At 45.0% G+C, this 7,709-nt stretch overlaps 1 protein-coding gene and 1 pseudogene across 1 annotated transcript in view; one reads left to right on the top strand and one right to left on the bottom strand.

Moving 5' to 3' along the window:
- Positions 1 to 2,077: 2,077 nt before the first annotated feature.
- Positions 2,078 to 2,928, bottom strand: LOC144319739 (chromobox protein homolog 3 pseudogene; annotated as a pseudogene).
- A 16-nt stretch (positions 2,929 to 2,944) lies between these two features.
- Positions 2,945 to 7,709, top strand: part of LOC144319736 (general transcription factor II-I repeat domain-containing protein 2) — a 65,442-nt gene continuing 60,677 nt past the window's right edge. The window contains exon 1 of the mRNA XM_077908282.1: positions 2,945 to 2,967. The gene's annotated coding sequence lies outside the window, so the exon portion shown is untranslated. The remainder of the gene's footprint in view (positions 2,968 to 7,709) is intronic.

Genomic DNA, 7,709 nt, shown 5'->3' with positions numbered 1-7,709 from the left:
ACGTGGACCCCTGGCTGAAGGCAAAGGCGCGGAGGGCCGCCAATGGCTGGGAGGGGGCGGGGCCGGCGGCGGGGGGCGGGGCGGGGGCCGGAGCGCTGCGCCCCGCTGCTCACCCGCTGGTCCCCCGGCCCGGCAGCCGCGCGCTTACCGAGCGTTTTCCCGGCCCCCGCGGGCACGCGGCGCTGTGGTCGCGAGGGCCCCTTGCCGCCGGGTGGCCCGCTCTGTGGGCGCCCGCGTGGTGCTCCCCGCCCTGGTTCACCGCTCCCGCCACGGCGCCTGGTCATTCCCCGGGGGCCGCGGCGTCTCGGTCGGCTCCGGGAGGCTCAGGGGTGCTGCAGCCGCAGGCCCCGAGCGCAGCTCTTACCGGTGCACCGGCTGCCCGACCGTGCAGGGAGGTCCCGCGCCCCGACCCCAGCCGCGCACCCGCAGACGGCGGGCGGCCTTCCTTGCCATTCCGCCCCCGGGACCGGCGCAGGCCTCCCTGCTTAGCGCACAGGGCCCCGAATGCCCCCCCGCGGGTGTCTAGCGGACCCCGACTCACACACTTGCTTTGGAATCCTGTGGGGGGAACTGACCGGGAGACCGGGGACCGGGGACCGGGGACTGGGGACTGGTCCTGGCTCTGCGGCTGACTCGGTAGGTGGCTTTGGCGGGTTGTGTCACTTCTCTGGATGGCTCCTCTAAAGTGAAGACGTAAAAAAAAGAAAGTGAAATAAATTCTTTTAAAAGATTTTATTTATTTATTTATTTATTTATTTATTTATTTATTTATTTATTTATTTGAGAGAGTTTACAGAGCAGGAGGGAGGAGCGGAGAGAAACAGGCTCCTTGCTGAACAGGGAGCTGCAAGCCAGGCTGGATCCCGGGACCCCAGGATCATGACCTGATCTGAAGGCAGACCCTTAATGGACAGAGTCACCCAGGAGCCCCTGAAATGAATTTTTTTGAATAAATGAGATGTGAGGTATTTGTACTTTACGGATCTCTTTATATGTACTTTATAAATTTGTACTTTATATGTACTTTATGGATCTCTTTATATGTACTTTATAGGATCTCTTGCAGCCCATATGATGCATAACAGGCTACAAATGCTGAGGACAGAATTCTCTGCCACCAGGCACCCCAGAGGATGGTAGTGTTCCAGAACAGCAGAGCTAAGTGGATGGACTTGACAGGAGAGGCAGCAAGGGCAGGGAGGCAACCATAGTGCCCTAGCACCAGCGATCTCTGACTTGGCTGTCTGACCACAGTATCCCAAGGCTTGAGGCATAAAGGCGGACAGCTACAGTGCCGCCTTGATGTGTGTGACTAGAAGAAAGTCTGACCCAGTTCTCAGACCAGAATCCAGCAATCATATGGGAAGCAGAATCCAGTTGAGGGACCCTGCAGAGCCAGCACAAGTAGAGGCAGTAAATATTCCAATCACTTACCCAACGAATCTGTGATTACTTACCAGAGTTACTATTCACTGGAGAAATGAGAATAAGCAGATCTTCCAAGAACTTGATGGAGGGTGTGAGATGAGAGTGACACCAGGGGACCTGAAACGCTGGCAAGGACCGCAGTTAGAGGAGGAGCTTATGGCACCAGCACAGGCATGGCTCTCAGTGGGTCCGTGTGTCCATGGACCAACCCTGTGAAAACATCCCGGATTCCTGAGTACACAATTGAGACAGACATACTTAGGAACTCATATTCGTTCCCTCATTGTGTCTTGACCCAGCCAGTATTCAATCAGAAGACAGAATGCATCTCAGGTGGACTCTCAGACCTGAGTGCACCTTCAGAGATGCAGAGGTTGCAGGGGTGGTAGTTCCCATCATTGTCCCGTTCAGTTCACTTGCTTGGCTCCTGCAAAAATCAGACAGATCATGGTAGATAATAGTAATAAACTAGCCAAGAGTGTAGCCCAATCATAGCTGCTCTGGTGGGAGTAGCGTTTTGCTGGAACAGATGAACACAGTTTTGGAACTTACTATGGCACACTGATCTGACGGTTGGGTTCTTTTCAATTCAAATGGAAGAGTCCCAAAGGCAGTTTGCCTGTCTATAGGCAGGAGAGTTTTGTTTTTTTTTTTTTTTTTAAAGGAAACAACTACAGAAAGCTTTTATTTGTTCAAAGTAACCAGTGCTATAGATGCAAAAAACCCCAACAACTCCCCCAATACTACTTCAAAACAAACATATCAAACTTGATTTTCATTAGAATGTTATTTCTTCACACTAATAAACCAAAAAACAAAGACCCAGATTTTATATTTTATATATATAAAGCACCGCAAACAATTATTGAGCTTCATCTTCTGGACAAGAATGCCAAGTTAGTCTCTCTTCATAAAATGCAATTACGATCTGAGGACACTTCATATTTGCCTCTTTTGCCAGCACCAAGTCTGCCTCATCTGAATCTTTTCATTTCATGAGAAACATTAATTCTCCACTGCGGTCTGTGGCACCAATTATTCGTTCAGGATCAAGACCTCTGGCAAAGCCTCTTGGTTTATCAGCAGCATCTCTTCTTTGATTTGCTATCATCAGATTCACTGTCAGATAAAGATTTTCTTTTTGTACCATCTTTTTCTTTACCAGCTTTTTGAGAATTAAGAAATGCTTCAATTAACTCTAGACAATCTAAATTTTCTTCAGGTTCCCAAGTATTGTCAGCATCTGTAAATCCCTTCCACTTCAGGAAATACTCCACCTTCCCATTCACTACACGGCGGTCCAGTACTTTTTCCACCACAAATTCTTCAGGCTCCGCCTCTTCTACTTTTTTACTCTTTCCATTCTGTTTCTTTCCCATTTTTTGCAATGTAGTTTTATTGGAGGCCATTTTTTATTGCAGACTTGAAGAGCTATTATTCACCGCCTCCGAGCTGCTCCGGGTCCCGGGTCTGCGGCGTCCGGCAGGAGAGTATTATTCATTAACCCTCCCTGACCTTTGGCTCCTGGTACCTCCCAAAGTAAGTATCTGTGCACAAGATCTTCTCTTCAGCTCTGCTTTCATTTATAAATCTGAGGGGCACCGGGGTGGCTCAGCCAGTTAAGCATCAGGCCATAATCTCAGGGTCCTGGGATCCAACCCCACGTCAGGCTCTGCAGGGAGTCTGTCTCTCCTTCTCCCCCGGCTCACACTCTCTGTCTCATAGAAATAAATAAAATCTTTTAAAAATTAATAAATAAGTAAAAAGATTTTAAAAATTGAAGGGCACCTGGCTGGCTCAGTCAGAAGAATGTGCGACTTCATCTCGGGGCTGTGAGTTCAAGTCCCACAACAGGTGTAGAGATTACTTAAATATTTTATTTTATTTGTAAAGAATTAAAAAATCAGGGGATGTCTGGGTGGCTCAGCAGTTTAGGGTCTGCCTTTGGCTCAAGGCGTGATCCTAGGGTCCTGGGATGAAGTCCCACATCGGGCTCCTCGTAGGGAGCCTGCTTCTCCTCTGTCTGTGTCTCTGCGTCTCTGTGTGTCTCTCATGAATAAATAAAATCTGGACACACACACACACACACACATTTGACTTTTAATATCCTTAAGACAGAACCTCTATTTGGAGATTTCCGGGACAAAGGGCACAGGAGTGAAATCTGCAGTGTGAACCGCAACCACTAGGTGGCGATGCTTGCCCATCAATTTTGTGTCTCTTGTTTGCCAGGAAACAGGATAAAATAAACCACAAGCCAGTTTTTGGATAATGTAGAGCTGGGTTTGTAATGACAATTGGGCTTTTATCAAAACCTGGTTGTTTCATACACTGCTTGTATACTGGTTAATACTTGCGATTTTGTCCATATTGTTGCTTGGAAAAGATGGTTCCACAGCAAAATACCAGTGCCCTGGAGTATTAAAATATCTGCTAAAGGGGGCACCTGGGTGGCTCAGTGGTTGAGCGTCTCCCTTTGGCTCAGGTCATGATCCCAAGGTCCTGGGATCGACTCCCGCCTGAGGATCCCTGCAGGGAGCTTACTTCTCCCTCTGCCTATGTCTCTGTCTCTTTCTGTATCTCTCGTGAATAAATAAATAAAATATTTAAAAAAATAATAAAATAAAATGTCTGCTAATGTTAACCAGGCTCAATTTTCCCCCACCCATAATGATATTTTCCTGAAGATGTTCTCATTTCTTTGTTACACTAGTATAGCTGAAATTCTATGGTCTGGGAAAGAATGAACTTAACTAGTTTTATTTATTTATTTTTTCTTAACTAGTTTTATATATCTTAATCATTATTATTAAACCTTTAATTATACGATTAATATATGATGAAGAGCCTCTTTAAAAAAAATAACAATTACCTAAGGGTTCTATATGGGTAAAGGCAAAAGCTCCTTTAACCACAACCACACATATATCCATTGCCATAGAAAAAAATATTTTCAGGGTAGCCCAGGTGGCTCAGCAGTTTAGCACTGCATTCCGCCCAGAGCCTGATCCTGGAGACTCGGGATCGAGTCCCGCGTTGGGCTCCCTGCATGGAGCCTGCTTCTCCCTCTGCCTGTGTCTCTACCTCTCTCTGTCTCTCTCTCTGTGTGTCTCTCATGAATAAATAAATCTTTAAAAAAAGAAAAAATATTCTCAGATTTTGTTGGTGTGTTTTTAAAGAAAATAGTATAACATGTACCTCATCCTACAACCTCCTCTTTTCACTCAAAGCTGTCTTGGAGATATTTTCATAGCAATTTGTTGGTGCTTGGCCCATTCTTTTTCACTCTTGCGTATTAGTATAAACAAGTCTTATTTAACCATTCTTCTGATGGACTTCGGGTTGTTTCCATTTTTTTGCTATTACAATATTACAATGAGGTTTTTTTTTTTTAAGATTTTATTTATTTATTCATGAGAGACACCGAGAGAAGAGAGACACAGGCAGAGGGAGAAGCAGGCTCCTCAAAGGGAGCCTGATGCGGGACTTGATCCGGGGACTGGATCCAGGGACTTCGAGATCACGACCTGAATGGAAGGCAGACACTTAACCACTGAGCCACCCAGGGATCTCCCTGCAATGAGCATTCTTTTTTTTTTTTTCTTAAAGATTTTATTTATTTTTTCATGAGAGACACAGAGAGAGAGAGAGAGAGAGGCAGAGACACAGGCAGAAGGAGGAATAGGCTCCATGCAGGGAGCCCAACATGGGCCTCGACCCTGGGGTCTCCAGGATCAGGCCCTGGGCTGAAGGCGGTGCTAAACCGCTGAGCCTCCCCGGGCTGCTGGAGCATTCTTCTACACATTTCCTTTTGTACCTGTGTGAGGGTATCTCTTGGGTAGATACCGATAAACGGAACTGCTGGATCATAGAAAATGCTCATTTTATTTTTTTGTAAGTAGGTCCCACACCTGATGTGGGGCTTCAACACATGCCGCGGAGATCAAGAGTCACATAGTCTACCGACTGAGCCAACCAGGAGACCCAAAAATGTTCAATTAGAACTTTATTTATTTATTTATTTATTTATTTATTTATTTATTTTAGAGAGGGAGAGTGGGGGAAGGAGGGGCAGAAAGAGAGAGACAGAGAGGGAGACAGACTCCCAAGCAGGCTCCATCCCCAGCATGGAGGCCATCTCAGGACCCTGAGATCATGACCTGAGCTGAAATCAAGACTCCAGTGCTTAACCAACTGAGCTACCCAGGTGCCCTAATTGGCATTAATCTTATCCAGTAGAGCTTTTCTTTTCCTTTCTTGCTTAGTAAGACTCTATAATACAAGATATAAAGGTGTCCTATGATGTTTGTAAAACACTAAGTCTAATGCTGCCCTTTAATTTTTTATATTTAGATATGAAGTTGACTTTTATGAGTGGTATGATTATGCATTTATTAACATTTTATCAGATCTATGATTGTCCCCAAATAATTAACGGGCTGTAACAGACTTTGAAGGTTTTAAAATGTCATTTATAACATGATGCCTTTCGGGATCCCTGGGTGGCGCAGCAGTTTGGCGCCTGCCTTTGGCCCAGGGCGCGATCCTGGAGACCCGGGACGTCGGGCTCCCAGTGCATGGAGCCTGCTTCTCCCTCTGCCTGTGTCTCTGCCTCTCTCTCTCTCACTGTGTGCCTATCATAAATAAATAAAAATAAATAAAATAAAAAAACATGATGCCTTTCTATATACATGGGTCAATTTCTGGAGTCTGTTCCTTCTGATATATTCTTGAATGAAGATACAAGGGTTCAACTGCTACAGCTTTATACTATGCTCTGATTTTTATTCAATCAAGTCTTTGTTCTTTTACAAAATTGCCTTTTCTACTCATAACATTTACTTCCATAAATTTTAAGATAATCTTGTCAGTTGCATTAAAGATTCCCACTGGGAGTTTTATTGAAACTGCATTAAATTGATGACCTAGTTGAGATAAATTAATAAATGACATTTTACAATCTTAAGTCTTCCCGTATCACATAAATGTGGTATACTCTAATATTATCATTGGTTGTATTCATCTGCCTGAATGAATTCAGCCTTCTGAGTGTACATAAATCATCTGTCAGTTTCCTGAAAACAGGATCTTCCAAATTTTTAGGGCAATAATCTCCAAGTTATTTTTTTACTATTATTATTTTATTTTTAAAAATATATTTTATTTATTTATTCATGACAGACACAGAGACGGAGAGGCAGAGACACAGGCAGAGGGAGAAGCAGGCTCCATGCAGGGAACCCGATGTGGGACTCGATCCCAGGTCTCCAGGATCACGCCTTGAGCCAAAGGCAGATGCTCAATCACTGAGTCACCCAAGCGTCCCTATTTTTTTTTTAATTAAACATTTTGTTTATTTATTCATGAGAGACAGAGAGAGAGGCAGAGAGAGACACAGGCAGAGTTAGAAGCAGGCTCCATGCAGGGAGCCGGATGCGGGACTCGATCCGGGTCTCCAGGAAGGAGCATGCCCTGGGCTGAAGGTGGCGCTAAACTGCTGAGCCACTCGGGCTGCCCTCCAAGTTATTTTTTTTAAGATTTTATTTTATTTATTCATGAGAGACACAGAGAGAGAGGCAGAGACACAGGCAGAGAGAGAAGCAGGCTCCATGCAAGAAGCCCGATGTGAGACTCGATCCCAGGACCCTGGGATCACAACCTGAACCAAAGGCAGATACTCAACCGCTGAGCCACCCAGGCATCCCAAGTAAACAATTTTTAAATGAATGTTCTATTTAGTTTTTTAAACCGTTGGATCTTATTAAAAATAGTAATGGTAGGAAAATACCAGTAGTAAGATGATTTTAGCAAGAACAATGTAACTGCATATGCTTAACTTAAACTAATTTTAACGTTTCAAACGTTTTTAATGTTTTTAACCTGAAACAGGTGCCCCTGTATCATGATACAGCCACCTGGGTGGCTCAGTCAGTTAATCGTCTGCTTTCGGCTGGGGCCATGATCCTGGAGCCCCTGGATGGAGGCCCATGTCAGGCTCCCTGTTCTGTGGGGAGTCTGCTTCTCCCCCTCCCTCTGCCCCTCCACCCCCCTGCTCGTTCTCTCTCTCTCTCTCTCTCTCTCTCTCTCGCTTGCTTACTCTGAAATAATTAAATAAAAATCTTTTTTAAAAATTTGGGATACAGAAATGTGGAGGGCTGACTTTTCAATCGATATGGGGGTATAATTTATGTATAATAAGCTGCATTAATTTAAAATGTACAATTTGGGCAGCCCCATTGGTGCAGCAGTTTATCGCCACCTGCAGCCTGGGGTGTGATCCT

This window comes from Canis aureus, chromosome 8, assembly GCF_053574225.1.
Source record: "Canis aureus isolate CA01 chromosome 8, VMU_Caureus_v.1.0, whole genome shotgun sequence".
Classification (NCBI taxonomy): domain Eukaryota; kingdom Metazoa; phylum Chordata; class Mammalia; order Carnivora; family Canidae; genus Canis; species Canis aureus.
Note: the sequence above shows the minus strand (reverse complement) of the source record. Positions and strands in the feature narration are given on the sequence as shown.